The sequence below is a fragment of the Nuphar pumila genome, chromosome 2 (genome assembly GCF_984573655.1).
Source record: "Nuphar pumila chromosome 2, dmNupPumi1.hap1.1, whole genome shotgun sequence".
In the NCBI taxonomy this organism is placed as follows: domain Eukaryota; kingdom Viridiplantae; phylum Streptophyta; class Magnoliopsida; order Nymphaeales; family Nymphaeaceae; genus Nuphar; species Nuphar pumila.
The window spans coordinates 79,236,374-79,258,524 of record NC_143250.1 but is presented as its reverse complement, the minus strand read 5'-3'; the positions used below and the strand labels follow the sequence as shown (position 1 = coordinate 79,258,524).

The 22,151-nt window shown below is 38.1% G+C and overlaps 1 protein-coding gene across 7 annotated transcripts in view; it reads right to left on the bottom strand.

The window, feature by feature from the left end:
* Nucleotides 1-22,151, bottom strand: part of LOC149845802 (GTP-binding protein Era-like protein) — an 83,480-nt gene that overhangs the window by 45,418 nt on the left and 15,911 nt on the right. The window lies entirely within an intron of this gene.

Below are 22,151 nucleotides of genomic sequence, written 5' to 3'. Positions count from 1 at the left end.
ATTTTCTAGATTTTAATTCAATTTTTAGATTTACATTTTGTATAACATACCTGTTAGTATTTGGTACTGCTCGTGTTCATTTGATTTGTGCAGGATAGCACGGGATTGGAGCGGAAGCGATTACGTGACACGAAGTACGAAGATAGAAGATTTTTACTTTTCAGTTTAGAATTAGGAATTTGATTTTTTTGGGTTTGTAAATATTGCACTTTACGCCCTCTGCGAAGGGTATTCATTTGTTGTAATAGTTAGTTGTTTTTACCTTTCTTGAACATTTTACATTTTAATAATACGGCAATAAATATTAGTTTAGATTTGCGTGTTTGAATACGAAATATTCCCGTTCCCTGAGTTCGACCCGGTCTCATCCACTAGTGAGAACCGGTTTTTATTATTTGATGTCTGGTTTTCACATGTTTTTCATATAAAAATCTTTTCAAAATTACAACGATTTAAAAGAAGACATCAAATTTTTGGCGTCGTTGCCGGGGAACGGCGTAATATTAGTATTCACTTTATTGCCCAATGTTTGCTTGCATTTAGGTTTAGAACCACGTATGTGCATATCTTAGAGACGAGCTTACTTTTCTGCACAGCCTACCTACTAGGATCCCCTTAGAGGTGACTGTGTACGATTGGTACCGTACACATAGATTTTATATTTCTTTTACATAATCTCTGTTATGTGTACTTGCGTGGTGTTTGTTTAGTTTTTGTTGTTTTTAGTTTACTCGCTTTGTGGTTTGCGTGGTTTGGCCGCTTAGTGCGTTAGTTAGGTAGAAAACCCAAAGTTAGGACGTGTGCTACACCGGTCTACTCCAAAGTGTACGCAATGGCTGACGATTATCAATTGATCCGTCCTTTGAGGGAGTACTTCATGCCAAATACGTATACTCCCGCCTCCTACATCACGAGACCTGATGTAAGAGCGAGCCATTTTGAGATTAAGGCCAGTGTGATTCAAATGTTACCCTCGTTTTATGGCCTTAGCAATGAAGACTCATATCGTCATCTCGACGAATTCCTTGAGATTTGCTCGACTGTGCGAATCAATAATTTTGGAGACGACGCTATGAGGTTGACTTTGTTTCCGTTCTCTCTCAAAGATAAAGCCAAGCACTGGCTAAAATCTCTTGAGACGGTTCGTATTACTACTTGGGAAGGAATGCAACGCGAATTCCTCAAAAAGTACTTCCCAATTGGTAAAACGAATCAGTTTCGTAAATCTATAACCAGTTTTTCTCGAATTGAGGGAGAACAGTTTCACGAGTCTTGGGAGAGACTGAAAGATCTTCTCCACAAGTGTCGCCATCACCAGGTGCCTCGTTGGCAGTTAGTGCAGTATTTTTATGACGGGCTTACTGAGAAGCACCGTCAAATGGTTGATTCATCTTGTGGGGGCACTTTTATGCTCAAGAGTGAGGACGAGGCATGGTCTCTATTCGAGACTTTGAGTGAAAACACGATGCATCATACTATCAGATTTCATATCTGGTATAGCGTTAACAGGAAACAGGGCGAGAGAGAAAGAGAGAGAGAGAGAGAGAGAACACAATGGCTGGGGCGGCTCACAATGCTCTACCTCCAAGCCCTAACCATATTATATATAACAGCAAAAATACAACTATCCTTGTAATATCAGAGATATTACAAGGATGCCATTAATGAGAGTAAAACAGCATGTGTTTCATTAACATACCATGCGTATGGATCGGGATCCAGATCCATACGCAAGCTATATTTTAACACCCTCCCTCAAGTTGTACGTGATTTTGGATCATGTACAACTTGCTCTTCAATAGCCAAAATTGACGTCCTGTTAACCCCTTGGTAAACAAGTCTGCCACTTGATCTTCTGTTCGAACATGACGTAGTTCTATCTTCTTCATCTCGACTTTCTGCCGTATGAAATGTTGATCAATCTCAATGTGCTTCGTTCTGCTATGCTGGATAGGATTACATGCAATGTTTATTGCGCTTTGATTGTCACATAGAAGAAAAAATCGAATAATTGTCTCCCCAAGATCACTCAATAAGTGTCTAATCCATGTGGCTTCTGCCGTGCCTGCAGCCATCGATCTGTATTCAGCCTCTGTACTCGATCGTGCCACTGCCTTTTGTTTTCTGCTGCTCCAGGACACTAAATTGTGTCCAATATATACACAATATCCAGAGACAGATCGTCTCTCATCTGGATCCCTTGCCCAATCTGCGTCTGTATAAGTGATGAGTTCATGTCCTCTATGCAAATTATCGTTCTTGCGATAAACAAGTCCGTCTCCTATAGTTCCTTTTAAATAACGTAGAATGCGCTTCACAGCTTCCATATGACCCTCCGTTGGAGCATGCATAAACTAGGATACCTGATTGACAGCATAAACTATATCAGGTCTGGTAAAGGTCAAGTACTGTAACATTCCCACGAGACTTCTATACATTGTAGGGTTGACACAAAGATTACCATCTTCAGAGCTCAGCCTTTGGTGTAATACACTAGGAGTACTGACTGGTTTACAATTCGTCATCCCGGCTCTTTCCAGAAGGTCAAGAGTGTATTTTTGTTGCATGAGTGTCAATGTGTCTTGTTGTCTGTCAACTTCCACACCAAGAAAGTACCTCAACTCCCCTAAATCTTTCATTTTGAAAGTTTTCATTAAAAACTGCTTCACGCCTTGCACATGATTATCTGAACTCCCAGTGATCACAATGTCATCAACATATATAAGAAGAAGTATAACAATGTCTGCCTTTTGGCAAATAAAAAGGGAATGATCCAGAGAGCATCTTCTAAAACCATAACTCTGAATTTGCATAGAGAAACTTTCAAACCAGGAACGGGATGCCTGTTTCAACCCATACAGAGATTTCCTTAGTTTGCACACCCAGGCAGTAGGGTCCTTCTCGGCATAACCAGGAGGTTGCTCCATATACACTTCTTCCTTTAAAGTTCCATGCAAAAATGCATTTTTAACATCCATCTGGCTAAGGCTCCAACCTCGATCGACTGCTAGGGATATGATGACACGAATAGTACCCATTTTGACTACCGGACTAAAAGTTTCATCGTAGTCTTCACCATATTGTTGTGTGAATCCTCGAGCAACAAGTCGTGCCTTATATCTGTCAATGCTTCCTTCAGGCTTATATTTTGTTTTATAAACCCATTTTGAGCCAACTACATTCTTTCCTTCTAGCCGAGGGACTATTTCCCAAGTCTGGCATTCATAAAGGGCTTCCATTTCTTCATTCATAGCTTCAGTCCAATGACGGGATTGAAGAGCTTGAGTAAAACAAGTGGGTTCAGCCTGTTTTGTGAGCTGAGACATAAACAACTGGAAATCAAGAGAGAAGGTCTCATAACTCACCCATCGTTGAATAGGATGCTTAATGTGTGACGGCCTTTGAGCCGGATCATTGGCGATGCTTTCCACATACCTCGGCTCTGTATTTTTGTCCCGTCTAGTGTATACCTGTCCAGAGAAGCGTTCTACTGGGGTTGGCTCAACTGGAGATGATTCAACATGTATTTGTGAGTCATTCAACTCCCTACTCAAGTCGAAGGAAGGACAATTTGTCTGACATGTTTCTCCTGTATTAGCAAAAAGATTTGCGCTCATCCATGGATCATATACTTCTAATTCTCGAGATGGCACCGCTGCAGAGTCATTGACCTGAAAATTTCGTTCGTCAAAAACAACATTTCTGGAGGTCCTAATATGTTTTGTAGTAGGATCATAGCATCGATAACCTTTGTATTCATCTGCATACCCAACAAATCTGCACTTGACAGCCTTGTCCTGAAACTTATTTCGCAGAGATGAATCAATATGTACATAACATACACAACCAAAAGCACGCAGTTGATCGTAAGAGGGATGTTGCCCGAATAAAGTATAATAGGGAGATTTACGATCCAAAAGTGCCATAGGAAGACGATTTATGATATAAACAGATGTGTGAAAAACTTCTGTCCAGAGACTAACGGGCACATTGCTATCATGTAACATGCTCATCGCGCTCTCAACAATATGCCTATGTTTCCTCTCTGCAATCCCATTTTGTTGAGGAGTATGAGGGCAAGAAACCTGTCGACTTATTCCTTTATCCCGAAGAAAGGCAATAAACTCGTTCGATGAATACTCTCCTCCACCATCACATTGGAAATGCACAATATCACAAGCAAACTTTGTTTTGACCATCGAATGGAATTCCCGAAATATTTGAAAAACTTCATGCTTGTGTTTTAAGAAATATATCCAAGTATAACGGGAATAGGAATCAATAAGGATAACATAGTAACGACTGCCAGAAAGAGAAGGAATAGGTGCGGGTCCCCAAACATCAGAACAAATAATCTCAAATGGCTTTGAAGCTCTTTTATTTATAATATGAAAAGGAAGAACATGACTTTTGCAGAGTTCGCATGAGGAACATTTATTATTATTATCAGAAAATGAACATAAACTAGACTCTGGAAGGAGACCATCAGATACAAGGTTTTCAACGAAACCTCGATTACAATGTTCCAAACGATTATGCCAAATATCTGGCTTATTACAATGCGATGAATTAAAAACTGCCAATGAAGGAAAAAACAAAGACTCTGAAGGCGAAGACACTGAAGAATGCTTGGAAGACTTCAACTGGAGAACTAGGACTGAAGACGAAGACACTAAAGGAATCTCCTTGAAGACGTACATGTTTCCTTGTAGCTCCCCCTTAGAGAACGTCTCCTTCGTTCGTAGATCCTTAACATAAACAGAAGAGGGAGTAAATTCGACAGAAGAATTCATATCGTCAACAAGTTTAGCTACAGAGACAGTGTTCTTTTTAATATTAGGAGCAAGAAGGACATTGGACAAGTGAAGTGAGGACTTTAACATAGGGATATGTGCATTGCCAGTATGACTGATGGAGTGATAAGTTTCATCTCCCGTAACTATACTACCTTTTTCAAAATAAGGCAATAAGTGAGATAACTTACCCGCATTACCCGTAACATGCGTGGCGGCACCTGAATCAACATATCATTCGCCTTGTTCATTTTGCTTGATCGTCATCTGTGACAATGCTGATAACAAAAGTTGTTGCACATCTGTGGATGGCCCTTTTGTGTCCACAGCAGTAGCGGATTTATTTTCAATTTTATTTATTTTTCCTCTATTTTGTAGGTTGAACCAACAATCAGCTTTCACATGTCCTCTTTTGTTACATAGGAAACAAGTGGGCACTCTCCTCTGATTCCCTGTGTTAAAACCCCCTGAAATATTAGGTGTAGGCAAGATACCACGTCCTCCCTGCCCAAAACGTCCGCGGCCTCTGCCTCCTTGATGCCCTCCATTCCATCGTCCAAAACCTACAGAAGTGTCCATGGCCAAAACTGAATAAGGACGAGTTGATTCATTTCCTTCTGCCCTTTGCTTCATAACCATCTCATGCTGGAGAAGTTTCGCTTGGAGGTCGTCAAAAGTGGGCAAGTGAGGAAGGCATGATAAAGCTGTGGTAAACATGTCAAAGTCAGGACCCAATCCATTGAGGAGTTGTTGAACTTTATCTTTATCTGCAATAGCACTTCCAACAACAGCCAATTGATCAGTAATACTCTTCAAGCGGCCTATGTATTCCATGACTGTCATGGAGCCTTTCTTCAAACTTTGAAATTCATTTTTTAAGAACATAACTCGGGATTCTGATATCTGAGAGTAAGTCTGTGACAGTTTACTCCACAGATCCGCCGCAGTGCAATCATCTGAAAGAGTAACCAACACTTCTTGAGAGAGTGTTGACGTAATATAAGCAACTAAAGACTGATCCCGCTTCCTCCAAACTGTATATTCTGGATTCTTAATGGAAATGGTAATTGTGTCACCTTTCTCATCCTTGGTTTCCTGCAAAATAAGTCGTGGTGGTATAGGGACTAAACCATCCAAATGTTCATCGAGATCCTGACTCCGTATAAAAGGAAGGATTTGCCTTTTCCACGTCAAAAAATTAGAATGAGTAAGTTTTTCTGTAACAAGCTGACTCAAGAAATTGGCAGAGGGACCGGATGATGAAGACCAAGAGTAATCCATATCAGTAGAATAATGAATAAGCAAACAAGATGAATGAAAAGAAATAAACAGATTTAAGATCACTCAATTAATCAGAAACACTGTAATAAGGCAGATACTTGTACGACCAAACAAGGTTGCACAAAGAACACTAAAACAGCAATGAAGGAAGGAAAGGAAACTTAAGGAATCAAAACTGATTTGAAATAAAAAAAAATTAGAACCAACACAAATGATAGAGTAACAGAAAAGAGAGAACTTAGGATGAACACAGTCTATGAGCACGCTGAAGGAGGAAACGTTGTTTCAGAAGGAGGAAACGCTATTTCAGAAAGGGGAGATCACACTGCTGCTATTCCAGAGAGTCTTCACGCTGAAGGAGGAACACGATGCTGCTGTTCCAGAGATTTCAGAAGAGGAGGAAACGTTGTTTCAGAAGGAGGAAACGTTGTTTCAGAAAGAGGAGATCACGCTGCTGCTATTCCAGAGAGTCTTCACACTGAAGGAGGAACACGATGTTGTTGTTCCAGAGATTTCAGAAGAGGAGGAAACGTTGTTAGGATGAACACGCTACTGCTGTCAGGTGGAACACGCAGAAGGGAGTTCTGTTGTTCACGCACAGGGGGAGATCACGCTATTTCAGAACTTCTTCACGCACAGGGAGTTCTGTTGTTCACGCTGAAAGAGGGTACACTGTTTCAGAAGGGGAAGATCACGCTGCTGTTCACGCTGGAAGAGGATACGCTGGGGAAGATCACGTTGTTGTTCACGCTGAAAGAGGATACGCTGTTTCAGAAGGTCTTCACGCACAGGATGGCCTGTGCTCTGATACCATATCAGATTTCATATCTGGTATAGCGTTAACAGGAAACAGGGCGAGAGAGAAAGAGAGAGAGAGAGAGAGAGAACACAATGGTTGGGGCGGCTCACAATGCTCGACCTCCAAGCCCTAACCATATTATATATAACAGCAAAAATACAACTATCCTTGTAATATCAGAGATATTATAAGGATGCCATTAATGAGAGTAAAACAGCATCTGTTTCATTAACATACCATGCGTATGGATCGGGATCCAGATCCATACGCAAGCTATATTTTAACACATACCTTGTCTTCACGGCTCGATAGGACTACATCTCTGTCTAGTGGTCCTAGGAAAATAGGGATTTCTGAAGTAGGGTCCGAGTTAGAATTGCGTACCAAGGTTGACCAGTTGACTAGGAAGTTAGATCAATTCCTAGCCAATTCTTCGAGAAGTCCAGTAGAAAGAGTGTGCGAGCTATGTGCTAGCCCTGCACATTGTGTTTCAGATTGTCCGGCAGCGCCATTATATCCTGAATTCGTTCAGGAGCAGGTGAATGTTATCCAAGGTTTCGCTAAACCCATGCCTGATTCATTTACACCATCATATAACCCAGGTTGGCGAAACTATTCCATTTCCCCATCCCATCAGCCCTCCCAGACACAGTATAGACACAGTAACCCTTCACAAGGTTACTCGCATCCCATTTTTTCACAGGTTCATCCCCAGTCTAGTCTACATTCTCTTCAGGAGCCCATTCCAAGTTCATCATTTCAGGAGAAGATGTTACAGGCATTTTCTAATATCAAGGCCACTATTTGCTCCCATACGCAGTCGATAGCCAAGCTAGAGACTCAAATGGGACTGTTAGCTCAGACATTGAGTAGACAAAGCGAGGGGAACCTTCATAGTCAGTCTGTTGTCACATCCAAGGGAGAGGAGTCCATGTCATTTGACTTGCAACCCACTGCTTCACATCCTGTGCAAGTCAAATCCGATACCTCCCTTCAGAGTGGGAAGGTGTATCATCCCATTCAGGAATCGACTCATGAGCCCCATATCACTTCTACTGACGAGTCGATTTTCATGATACCTAAGCAGAAGGGGAAAGGCCCTCAGTTGTTACAATCTTCACATAAAGCCCCATTTTCTCAGCCTTTAGGATCATCGATTTTTAGTAAGCAAGAGGTACAGATGCAGAAGGTGCTTGACCAAGTCAAGCTTGATCATATTCACCACTTGTCTGAAGTTGCATTCATTGATACTCGGTCGGTCCTAGACTCTCATTTCTTGACTAGTCTCTCAGATGAGACTAATCTCTGTTCTTCATGTCGAAAGAGATTTGATACTACATTTAGAGGTAGACGGGATGGAAACACAGTGCGCAGTGTCACAGATGACACTCTTTTCTACATAGAGCCTGGTTGAGCCTGACTTCATGTCCATTGATCTCATGGACGATGAAGGTTTTTCCAGGGATCCGTCTGGCTGGGGACGTGAAACTTAGCGCTTTATGGGAGGCAACCCATATCTTGTATATTATTAGATTTGCTTAGAATTTATAGATTTTATTTTGTTTTTACTTTTTAGTTTTCTTCATGAGTTTTTCATATTCTTTTTGTTTCATTCTATGAGTTTTATGTTTTGTCATGTATACATTGCATTCATTACATTCATAGAACATGCATTTTTAATTCATGTCAAGTTGTTTCTACTCTTTTCCCTCATTTATTTCCTCTCATGTGCATTCACGTAGTTTCATATAAGCATGGGGGAGTGTCACTGGGACAGTGTCATTCAAGCATGGGGGAGGGTGTAGTTTGCACACCTTGATATTTCTGTTTATGTTCTTGCACATGTTTACACATCTCTCATGAAAAGTAGATTTTTAAAGAAAGAGTTTGAACTTATATGAATGTTATTTCAAATCTGATGTTTTTAGAGGATTTTTAAGCCCCACAAAAAAAATTTCTGACATAGATCTAAAAATTATGGTTGTTTATGCGAATTTCAAAGAAATGATGATAAATACATGTTAGAATTTATTTTGAATTGCAAATATGAATATGCACAGTTGTATTTTTGAAAAACTAAGCAAATGAACAAAAGCGTAAAAAAAGAGCTCAAAAAGTGAAAAAGAAGCATGCGTTAGGTTGTTTGGATAATTCCACAATCCTTAGTAGATGGAACTTAGATGTAAGTTGAAACTTTTAATTCCATTTCGAAAAGGAGAGTGGAAACTTCGTGATCCTAAGTAGCTGAGAACAGATAGAAGTTGAAATGTTTGACTCTCACGTTATAAAGGTAAATGAAGGAAGTCACTTTTATGTCTTAGTTGATATCTTTTGGTATGTATTGAAAAAAAAAAAGTATAGAAGATATTGACATTGCACAAGGCATAAAAGCATACCACACGCAAGCTATAAGAGAAGAATGAATACGCAAAAAGAAAAAGCGTGAAAAAAAAAAAAGAGAAAAGAGCTTAAAAAGAAAGAAAAGTTCAGTGCTTAGAAGTGTGATTGAGAAAACCTGTGTAGAAAACATATGAGTGAGGATAAGTAAATAATAATATGTTTTTATTGGATTTTCTAAGAATAAAACATAAATAATTGTGATATTTAGAAAAGTGAAAGAAATTCTTTTTCTGTGGTGGTACATAAAAGACTTTAATTATGTTTTGATTTTTTTTGTAACATGAAATATTTGTGAAAACAAAGTCTTTAATTACCTACTACTTATGAGGATGTGTAATATTATGCATACATGACAGAGATGTTTGTGGGTAGCATCACTGCAAACCCTCACGAGACCTTACTCGTCCACTGGGTAACTCAGGGGTTGAAAGGGCTTGTTGCATGAGCTAAATGCAACCGTGATTCCTACGAAAGTGAGTTAGGTGATAGTTTTCATTTCATGCATTTGTCTAGTTTGCTCGAGGACTAGCAAAACATAAGCATGGGGGTATTTGATCATGCATATATTTCAAGGTTAATTAACATTAAAATATGCATGATTTTATGAAAAAAATGTTTTAAAAACCCAAGTTTATGCTAGTTTTCGTTAAATGAGCTAAAATGATTTCAAAACAGAAAATGTGTGAAAAATAGCTTTATTTGTATATTTTAGTACATATTTTAATGTTTGATATTAATATAGTAGTTTAGTTTTAGTTTTCAATAAAAATAAAAATAAAAAAATTAGAGAAAAATAGTTTTATATTGTTAATAAAATCATTTTAGTTGTTTGTTTTTTTTAGAAAAGAAAAAAAAATTTAATAGTTAGAGTAGTTTTAATTTATTTTTTTAAATGAGTTTCTTTGTAAAATAAATAAGTTTTGTTTTCAAAGTTTTTAATTTTTGAAAATTTCTAAACAAACCGGTGAACCGGTTTGCTTGTTTTTAAAACTAAATAGAAACAAACCGGTTCAAACCGGTTTGTTTGTTGTTAAAAACCCAAAAAAAATGAAAAATCACCGGTCTTCACCATTTGCGCCAGACCCTGCTTCTTTCCCTCTCTTCTCTCTCTTCTCACCCTTCTCCACCATCACCGGCCCTTCCTAGCCCTTCCTTCCCCTTCTCCCTCTTCCTCTAATGATACTCCCACCGGTGGTGGTGGTGGAATCGCTTCAGTTCGGCGACGACGTGGTGGTGGAGGCCGCCATTTCTCTTCTAACCCCTCTGGTACGGTAAGTCATCTTCATTCATCTTCTTCTTCTTCTTCTTCCTCCGATTCCTCATCTGCATCTTCTTCTTCTTCCATTAATTCTGTGTAAAACAGAATAAATAAAAAACAAGAGAAATAAAAATAAAAAGAAATATATAAATCGAATTAGGTATTAGGCATTTGTTTTTTTGTTTCCTGTATTAAGCATCTGCAAATCTGTTCAACCGATTCTATCATTCTGTGTTTGTTTCAGAAAAACAAAAAGAGAAAAAAAAAGACTCGATCATTGTTATTTTCCTGTTTTGATTTTTATTTCTTGATTTTTCTTTAGTTTTCTGTGTGTGTCTGATTTCTTGATTCATTAGTTTTCTTTCACTTAGTAATTCTGATTTTCTGTGTGTCATTCATAATTCCTTAGTCTTTTGTGTCTAATGTGTAATTCTGAATATTTTGATCTTTGATTTTCTGATTTTTTTGTTTCACTTCGATTCATTAGTTGTTTTGATTTGAATTCTTGTTTTTTTTTAATCTTGTTTTCATCTTTAGCATAGATCTGATTTTTTATTTTATTTCTTGTTTGCTGTCAATTTTTTTTAATTTCTGTTTTCAATTACGAGTGTTTCTGTTTTCAGTTCAGCAATGTCTTGTTGCTTTCATTCCACGCATGAATTCTTATTTTGTTTCCATTTCTTTTACTTGTTCATTTATTTTGTGTTTGCTTAATTACGTAGTCTTTTTAATTTCTTGTTTGTTCAGTTAAATTTTTCCTGTTGTTAACATTCATGTCATGTTTTTCATTTCCTGTTTTTAAACAATTCAATTCCTGTTTTTCTGTTTTGTCATCTTCCTGTTTTTCAATACATTCATCTAAGCTTAGTTTTTATATTCAATTTCTTGTTCTTTTACATTCTGATTTTCTGATTTTTTACATTTTATTTCCTGTGTACAACTTATTTCCTGTTTTCATCATTTCAATTCTAGATAATATTTTTTAGTCATTTTTCTGTTTTCTTCATTCTCAGCCTGTGTTTTTCTATTTTTCATCACATTAATTCCTGTTTTGCTTAATTTTCAGGTTCAATCAGTAAGTAGTGTAGTGTGTTAGCTGTATAGCATTTAATATTTTTACGTTCTCATTAGGTTGTCATTACATTGGCATTACAAATTTTCAATACTTGTTACTTAGTTGTTTACCTATAATATAAGTTCTTTACGTAGTTTTATCATTTTCTAGATTTTAATTCAATTTTTAGATTTACATTTTGTATAACATACCTGTTAGTATTTGGTACTGCTCGTGTTCATTTGATTTGTGCAGGATAGCACGGGATTGGAGCGGAAGCGATTACGTGACACGAAGTACGAAGATAGAAGATTTTTACTTTTCAGTTTAGAATTAGGAATTTGATTTCTTTGGGTTTGTAAATATTGCACTTTACGCCCTCTGCGAAGGGTATTCATTTGTTGTAATAGTTAGTTGTTTTTACCTTTCTTGAACATTTTACATTTTAATAATACGGCAATAAATATTAGTTTAGATTTGCGTGTTTGAATACGAAATATTTTCGTTCCTTGAGTTCGACCCGGTCCCATCCACTAGTGAGAACCGGTTTTTATTATTTGATGTCTGGTTTTCACATGTTTTTCATATAAAAAACTTTTCAAAATTACAACGATTTAAAAGAAGACATCAGTGAACATGGTGTTATGACTGATAATTGGTATAATCCATGGCTTAGTGCTGAACTTATTTCACATGCCGCTGAATGTACCACTTTGGCTCCTAAAAACATACATGATGAGACGGTTCCAGATAAGATGTCGGAAACAGAATGTCAGAGATACAAAGGGAACGTCTACACCAGAAGACCCAGAGTGCAAACAGATGCACCTGTTGGAGAACACATGACATTCCCCAATAACATAGAGGCACCAAGAAGATCAAGAAGGATAAGACATCCAATTGAAAAATGGGTAAGTTACGATAACTTCTCTATGGATTTTCAAATTTTCCTATCCAAGGTTAAAAAACATGAAGAACCACTTGGGTTTTGTCAAGCTGCTCAATCTAACAAATGGATTGAGGCAATGAATGAGGAAATAGAGGCACTTCATGAGTGTCGAACATGGGAGATAGTTGGTCGTCCCCCAGATAAAAATATTGTTGGCTCAAAATGGGTGTATAAGATTAAATATAAACCGGATGAGAGCATTGAACGATACAAGGCACGTCTTGTTGCCAAAGGTTTCACCCAAGAATATGGTGAAGATTATGATGAGACCTTCAGCCCAGTAGTGAAAATGGGAATCATTCGTATTATCCTCGGCTTGGCTATTGAACATGGGTGGAGCCTTAGTCAACTTGACGTCAAAAATGTGTTTCTTCATGGAGACTTAAAAGAAGAGGTTTATATGGAGCAACCTCAAGGTTACGTAGAGGGAGACCCAAAAGCATATGTATGTAAATTAACCAGAGCATTGTATGGTTTAAAACAAGCCTCCAGGTCATGGTTTGAAAGCTTCTCCTCAGAGATTCAGAACCACGGTTTTATTCGTTCCCAACTAGACCATTCTTTATTCATATACAGGGATGGAACCACTGTAGTTTTCTTGCTTATATATGTTGATGATATAGTGGTCACTGGCAATGCTCCAGAGCATATTCAACAAATTAAAGTTTTGCTGAATATGCGATTCAAGATGAAAGATCTTGGAAAGCTAAGATATTTTCTTGGTGTAGAGGTGGACAGACAGGATGGAGAAATGTCATTAACTCAACACAAATACACTCTTGATCTTTTGGCCAAAGCAGGAATGACAGATTGCAAACATGTGCCTACACCGAGTGTTGTCAATCAAAAACTCAGCATTTGTGATGGTGAGTTGTATCCTGATGCAAACAAGTATCGCAGTTTAGTGGGCATGTTACAGTACCTTACTTTTACTAGACCAGATATTGTATATTCTGTAAATCAAGTATCTCAGTTTATGCATGAACCAAAGACTGGTCATATGGATGTCGTCAAACGTATTCTCTGATATCTAAAAGGCACGGTGGGTGATGGACTCAAATATGCTCAATCTTCGTGGGTAACACTGAAACATGACATATTGGCCTATACAGATGCAGACTAGGCAGGAGACCCAGATGAAAGGAGGTCGGTTTCAGGATACTGTGTTTTCATTGGAAGCAATCTTATCTCATGGAGTAGCAGAAAACAGAAAGTTGTGGCAAGGTCTAGCACAGAGGCAAAATATAGATCTATGGCAGTTACCACAGCAGAAGTAACCTGGGTTAGGCATCTCCTTAGAGAAATGGGAGAGAGTATCTCAAGTTCAATCCTCATGTGTGATAATAGAAGTGTTGTACAAATTGTGTTCAATCCTGTTCATCACGGTCGGACCAAACATATTGAGATTGACCAACATTTCATCAGACAAAAGATAGCAGACAAAGAGATTGAACCGGTCTATGTGCCTTCAGAAGACCAAGTTGTTGATATGTTCACAAAAGGTCTCACAAGTAACCGCTTTTGGTGTCTGAAGAACAAGTTGCACATGGTTCAATCCCATGCACAACTTGAGGGAGGGTATTAGAATATAGATCGGATATGGATCCAATTCTGGATCCATATCCATATACAACATATGCACGTGTATGTTACCATTATAATGTATTTTACATTACTAACCAGGGGCAATCTTGCCATTGTAAAAAGGTGATTGTAAACCTATTTTATTCTAATGATGTTTAGTGCAGCACACAGAAAATCAGAGTGGCTGCCGATTACAAAGGAAAATCCCTCCTCCTCTCTCCTCTCTTCTCCCCTCCTCCTTCTACGATAAAACAGCCAACGCAAGCAGTTTTAACACTCCTGAACCCCTTTCTCCCCCTCTCGTTCTTCTTCCACTCTCTCTCTGCCTCATGTGCGACGCACGAAGCTCCTCCTCTCTGCCCCTCCTGCTCCTGTCTCCGTCGGTGACCCCGACCTCTAGCAATCGCAGCCGCAGGTGTACTAGGGAGGCCGACGATCGCGTCGGTGACCTTCCAGCGACGACACCTCTCTCTCCCTCTCACGCCTGTCTCTCTCTTTCTCCCTCGTTTTCTCGCTCTCCCTCTTGATCGCCCCTTCACGGCAGAGGATCGGGGGCCAGCAAATCCCCTTCCCGCAACGACAGCAGCCCCCAAGCGTCGGTTTGAGGTACGAGTCTCCTCTCTTGATTTCAATTGAGAAATCGAGTATAGGTGGGATTTCCGTGTATGTTTTAGATGGAAATCCATTGGAAAAGGGGTAGATCTCTAGGTCTACTCTAGGAAACATAAAAGGGTTTTCGTGACAGTAGCAGGGGGGGTCGGATTTCTGCATTGAAGAGGGTTTTCGATTTCGGCTAAAAGGGGGCTTTCAATTTTCTGTTAAAGGGTTTCAGGTTTTTATTTAAGAAGGGGCTGTGAGGGTTGGCGGAAACCTCAAATTGCTCGATTTGGGGATTCCGACTGCCAAGGATTGATTGAAAAAAAAAGGGGGGGGGGGGGGGGGGGGGGACTCCTATGTTATGCATAATCGAATTAGCATGTTCAGAATTTAGATTTTTAGCATCTGTATATGTTCTTTGATACGCAGCCTGTCTGATTAGTTCTGGTAGATGAATGACGATGAATGGGTTGTCTGCTGTATATTTCTGGAAATTTGATGCAAAAGAGTTGTTGATATGTATGCCTGTTTGTGCACATGTAACTGTACACTTCACCTTGCGCAATTGGGCAAATTTGCAACCTTTATGAGAGTATAACCGGACTCAATCAAATCAATTAACCAACCTCTGTCTCTTTGTAGGGTTCGGATAAATCTAAATAGAACATATTGCAATGTTTGAGTTCCTTTTTTTGTCTAATGATAGTTTTTGATTATCTGATGGAAATGCATGATTAGGTCCTGTGCATATTCATTGGTTAACATATGCATGGTTGATATTGCAATATGTTGTTTAATATGTTGTTCAATATGCCGTAGCATATTAAGAGTAGCGCTAGCTGAATATGACATTACATTGAAGAAGCCTACTTGTAATTGATGCCTATACATTGTTATACTTTTCCCATGCTATTTTGGCTCTCAATTTGCTAAATTATGAAAAGAACATTCACAAATTGCAACTTTTTATAAGCATTGCAAACAGGTTAACCTAGAAAACAATTTGACTTATGGTACAGTTTACTGCTACACTACGGTATTTTGATATGTAAAAAGTTTCATGTTCCTTTGTCATGAGAGAGAGAGGTGCAGCAAAGTTTGGGTGGGGTGTGTGTGTGTGTGAAGAGTGCACCTTGTAAATTGGTTTCAGTTACTGATCATGATGTTTGCTTGTTCTGAATACTCAGAAGTCAGAACCATGTTATGTTACCTTTCATGATGAAGAATGGAGAGTGTCGGTTCATGATGATAAGAAGTTTTTTGAATTGCTATCCCTGTCAGGAGCACAGGCTGAACTTACATGGCCGGCTATCCTTTGAAAAAGGCATATATTTTGGGAAGTGGTTGCTGGTTTTGACCCAACTATGGTTGCCAACTGAGTGAGAAAAAGGTCACAGCACCAGGAAGCATTGGAAAATGCTAGGCAAATACTGAAGGTTGTTGAAGAGTTTGGAAGTTACTAAGTGTATGCATTTTCAGTGGAACACATGCCGAAAATGGGACTGCCTTGTTCACATGTCTAGCTTGACATGACAATGCTTTAGTATTATGTTAGTTCTAGTTGTTTTCAATGCACCTGCACACGTGAAATTTATGTGGGTTTGCGTGTAGGCAGTTGCATGATTGTTCACATGTGGGAGATTGCATTGACATGAATATGGTGCATTTAGTGAACAAGTGCACTTGTCATAAGTGTATGAATTGCATAAAAGTATATGCATAAATAACCACACTTAATACACTTGCACATGGGATAGCAGATACATGCATATCGATGTTATATTCCATGCACATTTTAATTTGTTAAATTGGTATATATGAATGTACATTTTAAAAACATGTGTCTTATTTCATATGTGGCATGTGGTTATGGTTTTTGCTTATGGTGCATCGATGATCAAAATGGATCATCATGGGCCGGTGGGCCTCGAGCTGTGGTTTGCTCCTTTATTTATTCTAAATGCATTACAAAAATCACATTAATATTTTTGCATTGCATTGCACTGTTCTGCGTGTTTCCACAGGCGAGAGTCCCACGATGGCCCTCGCAGGGGTAAATGCAAGTTGTTGCGTTTGTTGCATGTTGAATTTGCATATTAAAGAAATGGGATAATAATAATCTAATAAAAATAAAAGAACAGTGTAATGTACTTTCTAACATGTTTCGTCGAGAGTACGGGACTCTTGGAGTTGCGGTTTTGGAAAAACCGTGAGAATACAAAAACTCTGTGTGCGTTGTTGTTGCTCATGAACCCGATATTGAGGTTCTTCTCCTGGCCACGGTTTTAGGGAGAATCCGCTACTTTTTGTCTGGGGGTGGTGTGTTAGGCACAACTGCGGTATTGGTATACCAAGAAAAGTGGCACTTGTGGATGGGTGGTCCCTAGTGTCCCCGACATTAGATGGGTGGTCTAATGTTTCGAAGGTTGTTTTGGTCGAGGGCTAAGTTTGAAACCTAGTAATAAAATACAAATTGTGTGCCAAGTTACCCTGGGAACCTAATTCGACCTCGGCAATTTTACTCGTTTGATGTATCCGCATGCAACGGTAATTAAAAAGAAAAACTTAAATTGTATTCATTTAATAAGGCATGCATATGGAAAAGAAAAACTTTATGGAAAGATAATAAAGTGTTCATGCATTGCACATAAATCATGCATATTCTTATTATACATTAGATCATGCATATTTACTTATTCCCTTATTTGTTAAATGTTGGTGAATGTATACTTTGTTCCCTAAAGCATGTTAAATGTCTTGCTTACTTAAATTGTAATTCTTGTTATTGAGTAATGTTTTTTCATCCTTAATAAATGTTTTATGTTGCATGAATGCTTACTTGAATTATGTAATTGTCATAATTGCATTCCTCTAAATTATTGCATGAAATCTTATCTGTATTCTTTATGCTCATTTATTTCATTAGAGGGAGCAGAATTCTTTGGATTTCTAACACCCTCTTTTTATGGTTTTCGCAGTCGTAGAAGATCAGTGAAGCGACTAGCTTCTGGTAGAGCTACGAGTGTCAAACTTTTGTTGGACGGTTCACAGAGAGACAGTGTGACTCGGTCTTTTTCTTTATTTACTTTTATGTCATTAAAATAACTCTGATATGTCTCGCAATTATTGTTAGAAACTCTTTCTTTCATGATTAGTAAATAATGAGTTGCTATGGGTTGGGATGATAAGTGTAAGCTTTATTGTGGTTGATTGTTTTATCTAATTGGGAGTGGAACTGTAAAGGCCCTGGGTTTCTGGGAAGACTTCCGCAATGGGTTTTTTTTTTTTTAAAAATCACATTTTCAAGGGGTATGAGTTGGAGTCGTTAGAGCATCTATCTCATGATCCTCTCTCTACCTTCTTATAAAATGTTGATCAATTTGAATATGTTTTTTTTTCATGATGATTGGGATTCATGGATATTTTAATCGTGTTGGATCGTGATTTGGGTATGATCTGGATCTAGATCAGTGATCCAGGTCCCACAATGTTTAGGTTGTAATGGATTCTTGTTTGTAACAGATTCATGTCACTTTACTTGTTTTCCATTATTGCCCTTTCAAATGTAATTATAGATTGTATTTTTAGTAAGGGCATTCTTGTAATGTACCATATTGTAACTGATTTCTATTATTAAGGAAGGAAGAACTCATGGTTTTCCCTGTTGAGAAAACGTGAGGTTACAGCCCCAACTTGTCTTCTCTCTATCTCAGGCTAAATTCACGTGGTTTCAGAGCGGGGTTGGAATCGACTTGCACTCACTGGGATCGGCCTGAGGGTTGGCTGTTCTTTTCCTTTCTCCATTCTTTGTTCTTCTTGCTTTCTTTCTTAATCTCTTGTCAGATCAGATTATATCAGATCTGGGTTTTCGGTATCTCAAAATCTGATTTCAATCTTTTGATATATCATCTTTTCTAATATCACGTCAAATCTGATCAGATCTGAGCTTCTGTTTTCTCAAACCCTGATTTCAATCTCTTGATATCTCCTCCTTCCTAATTTCATGATAGATCTGATGGGTTTTCATTTTCTCAAACCCTGATTTCAATCTAACTCTTCCTTTCTCTTCATTTCCCTATTTCTCTTGTTTTCTTAATTCTCCTTCTTGACAGATCTGATCACCTTTGATCTGGAAGATCATCCCTGAGTTAATCACGTTAGATCTGATCTATTTTCATGTTGTCTTGATTGATTGGTATTTTAGACTTCGTTTCAGATCTGGTTAGTGTTACCAGATTGTTTTGTCATTTTCTTCCTAAATACTCCTTAAATTTTATTATATAATATTTGGAGTTGCCAGAATCTGGTACACATTCATATCAATTTGAAAAACATATTTCTGCTGTAGTTTTGTTCCCTGTCATCAGCCAAAAAAAAACGTGGCTGAGTAACTTAATATTTTGCAGCATATTTTTTTAATATGGATGTAAACTCCTCCCAGTCCATTTTGTCTTCCAATTTCCTTAATCAACTGCGTTTCTGAAAAACTAACCAATTCCAACTTTTTGACGTGGAAACGTCAAATTGTTCCCTTCACCTGGAGCCATGATCTTTCAAAGCATCTCAATGGGTCTGTTATGATTCCACCAAAATACCTCATGCAGGAGAAGAATGATGAGAAAGGGATTGTAGTGTCTACTACTGCTGTTAGAAATTCAGAGTATGTTTTCTGGATGAAGAGAGACCAGGCCTTAGTAGCTTACATCACCTCTACACTCTCCCAGGAGGTTCTTTTTGCCATTCCTAATGATTGCACAACTCTGGTCTCACTTGGCACATACCTACTCTCAGATTTCAGAATCTAGAGTAATGTTTCTGAAAAAGGAATTTCATAGTCTTAAGAAAGGGATTATGAATATTATAACAAAGCAAAATCAGTGACAGAACAGTTGGCTTTGGTGGGGTTAGAAGTTTAGGAGAAGGGGATTGTGCAGCAGATTTTGCTTGGATTGGGACCTGAGTATCACATGTCCACTACCCTACAGAATTTTCCCTCATTTTCTACTTTAGATGATACAAGGGCAAAACTTTTCAGTTATGAGAATACCCTTAAGAGTTTAACTGAAAAAACATATACTAGGCAAAGGTAAAGACAAAAGTGTAACAACCCCAACTTATCCTCGTAAAAAGTGGAAATTTAAAAAAAAAAGTTGCGAAAACAAAACCCAAGGATTTGGGGTCTCACGTATTTAATACGTACCAAACCACAAGAGATAATGCATTGAATAAAAAAAATAATCAACTTTATTAATCACTCGAATAAATGACAAACAGAAATAATGAAATAATCTGTCATAAAGAGTCACTCTGTCAAGAACCCAAATATTTCAAGCAAATCTCGCAAGCTTCAGCTAGCAAGTCACCCCCATCACTAAGCTCTCGAACTTATAAAACAGTTTTGAAAGACGGGGTAAGAACCAAAGTCCTTTGGACGAATTCCTCTAAAAATCCAAAAAGAAAGGAAATAGCATAAACCAAATTCATGCATAATTTAAGAAGAATAACTTAGCAACTATTTTCATAATCAACTTACCATTTAAACAGGATATCATGCAATAGCATATATCATTGAAACAGAATAAGCATGAATGCATGAACTAATATATAACAATAAATATGCATGATTCAATGCACATACATGAATAACTTATTAAGTTATTTATCAGTGTTGCTTTTGTATGCATGTCCCTATTAAATACATATAATTTTAGTTTTTACTTTTTCTTAAAACACGAGGATACTCAAAATGAACACAATTTTTCGAAGTTCAAGTTAGATTCCTAGTTGTAGCTTAACACACAATTTGTATTTTATTACTGTGTTTCACTCTTGTTCCTCGACCGATATCAGAAATCAGCACTATCCATCGGAATATTAGAAATCAACATCTAATGTCGGGACATTAAGAAAATCAGTATCCACCGATGTCACTTTCTTGGTATACCAATAACTACAGCTACGTCAATAACACCACCGCCAAGCAAAGTGGTTGGATCTCCCTAAAACCGTGGTCGGGAGGTGAACCACCATATCGGATTCAGGTGTACAATCCTACACGGAGTTTTAGTATCCTCAAGGTTTCTCCAAAACCGCCATCCAAGATTCTCACACTATGGAAGACATCAAGGAAGAGATTCATTACATTCTTTGGTCTCTTTTACCGTTTTAAACAAATTCAAGTTCTTTACATAAGAATCATTTTACAAATCAACATGCAAAACCAAATTTTGGGTCGTGGCCCGCACAATATAACAGTGCAATTAATTTTGGAAAAAACAATAACTCCATAAACAAATTTAAAAAATGCATAAATTTAAATCAACAACATTGGAGCAACAGATGCTCCTGGCCCACATGACCTGCAGTGGTTCACATATGACCACAAAAGCCTCTCAAGTGATTTATGCATCTTTTTGCAAAATCTCAGTGAACATGCAACACACTTGTTTCAAAACATATCCACAATACACATTCAATCACACAACAAGAATGCACATAAGACCAATTTGCATACGCATGCGAACAGATGCTTGCAACGCCCATTATCATGATCAAATTCATGCATAAACTCTCAAACATGCACATGATCATATTTATGCAAACATCAAATAAATTTCAAAATTTTCATGTGTATGATATGTATATTTACAATATAATATTTAAATACATAAACATGCATAATTAAATCCAACACATCTAAAGCACCCTGCAGTCCACATGAATGCAGGTTTGAACATAACATCACTGTTCAGAAACAGCACACTGCTAACCTGATCGGGATGTACAAACACACAGTATAACTCCGATCAAATTGCACATGACTCACCATTTGACAAATCTGATCGAATTGCACATGTGCAATCGGTGTTTAATGTAATAACCCAAAATTTTGAGTAATTTTATGCATTTTGGGTCCAAGATCTATTACCGGATCCAAAAGAATATATATAATAAAAGATTTGGGTAATTGGGGTTTGGACCCACACTGGAGCCAAATGGACCCAGCCAGTGGATCCTACAGTTCAATGTCGACCCGAATCCATTTGGATCCCTCATTTTAGGTTGACCCGGATCCATGTTAGAATGGATCCAACACTATAAAGTTGACCCAGATCCACGTTTGAGTGGATCCGGCATTGCGGGTCACAGTTCGGAACTGGACCTGGGCTTTGTTTTATAAAACACACGAAAACAAGAATTGTGCCTAGGGCACGATTCTTGCAAGATCGAAAGGGGAGGGGGAGGTTACAGAAAGCGTAAACGACTCCATCTTTCTCGAAGAGATGGAGATTTTCGGCTCGTTAAAGAGGGGAGTCTTGCCCTTCTTTCCCCTTGCTCTCATCTTCTTTCCGTTGTATCTCGCTCTCTCTCTATCTCCCTCCCTCTCGCTCTGTCGATTTGGGCGTGCATCGGAGAAGAGGGTGATCGCTAGATAA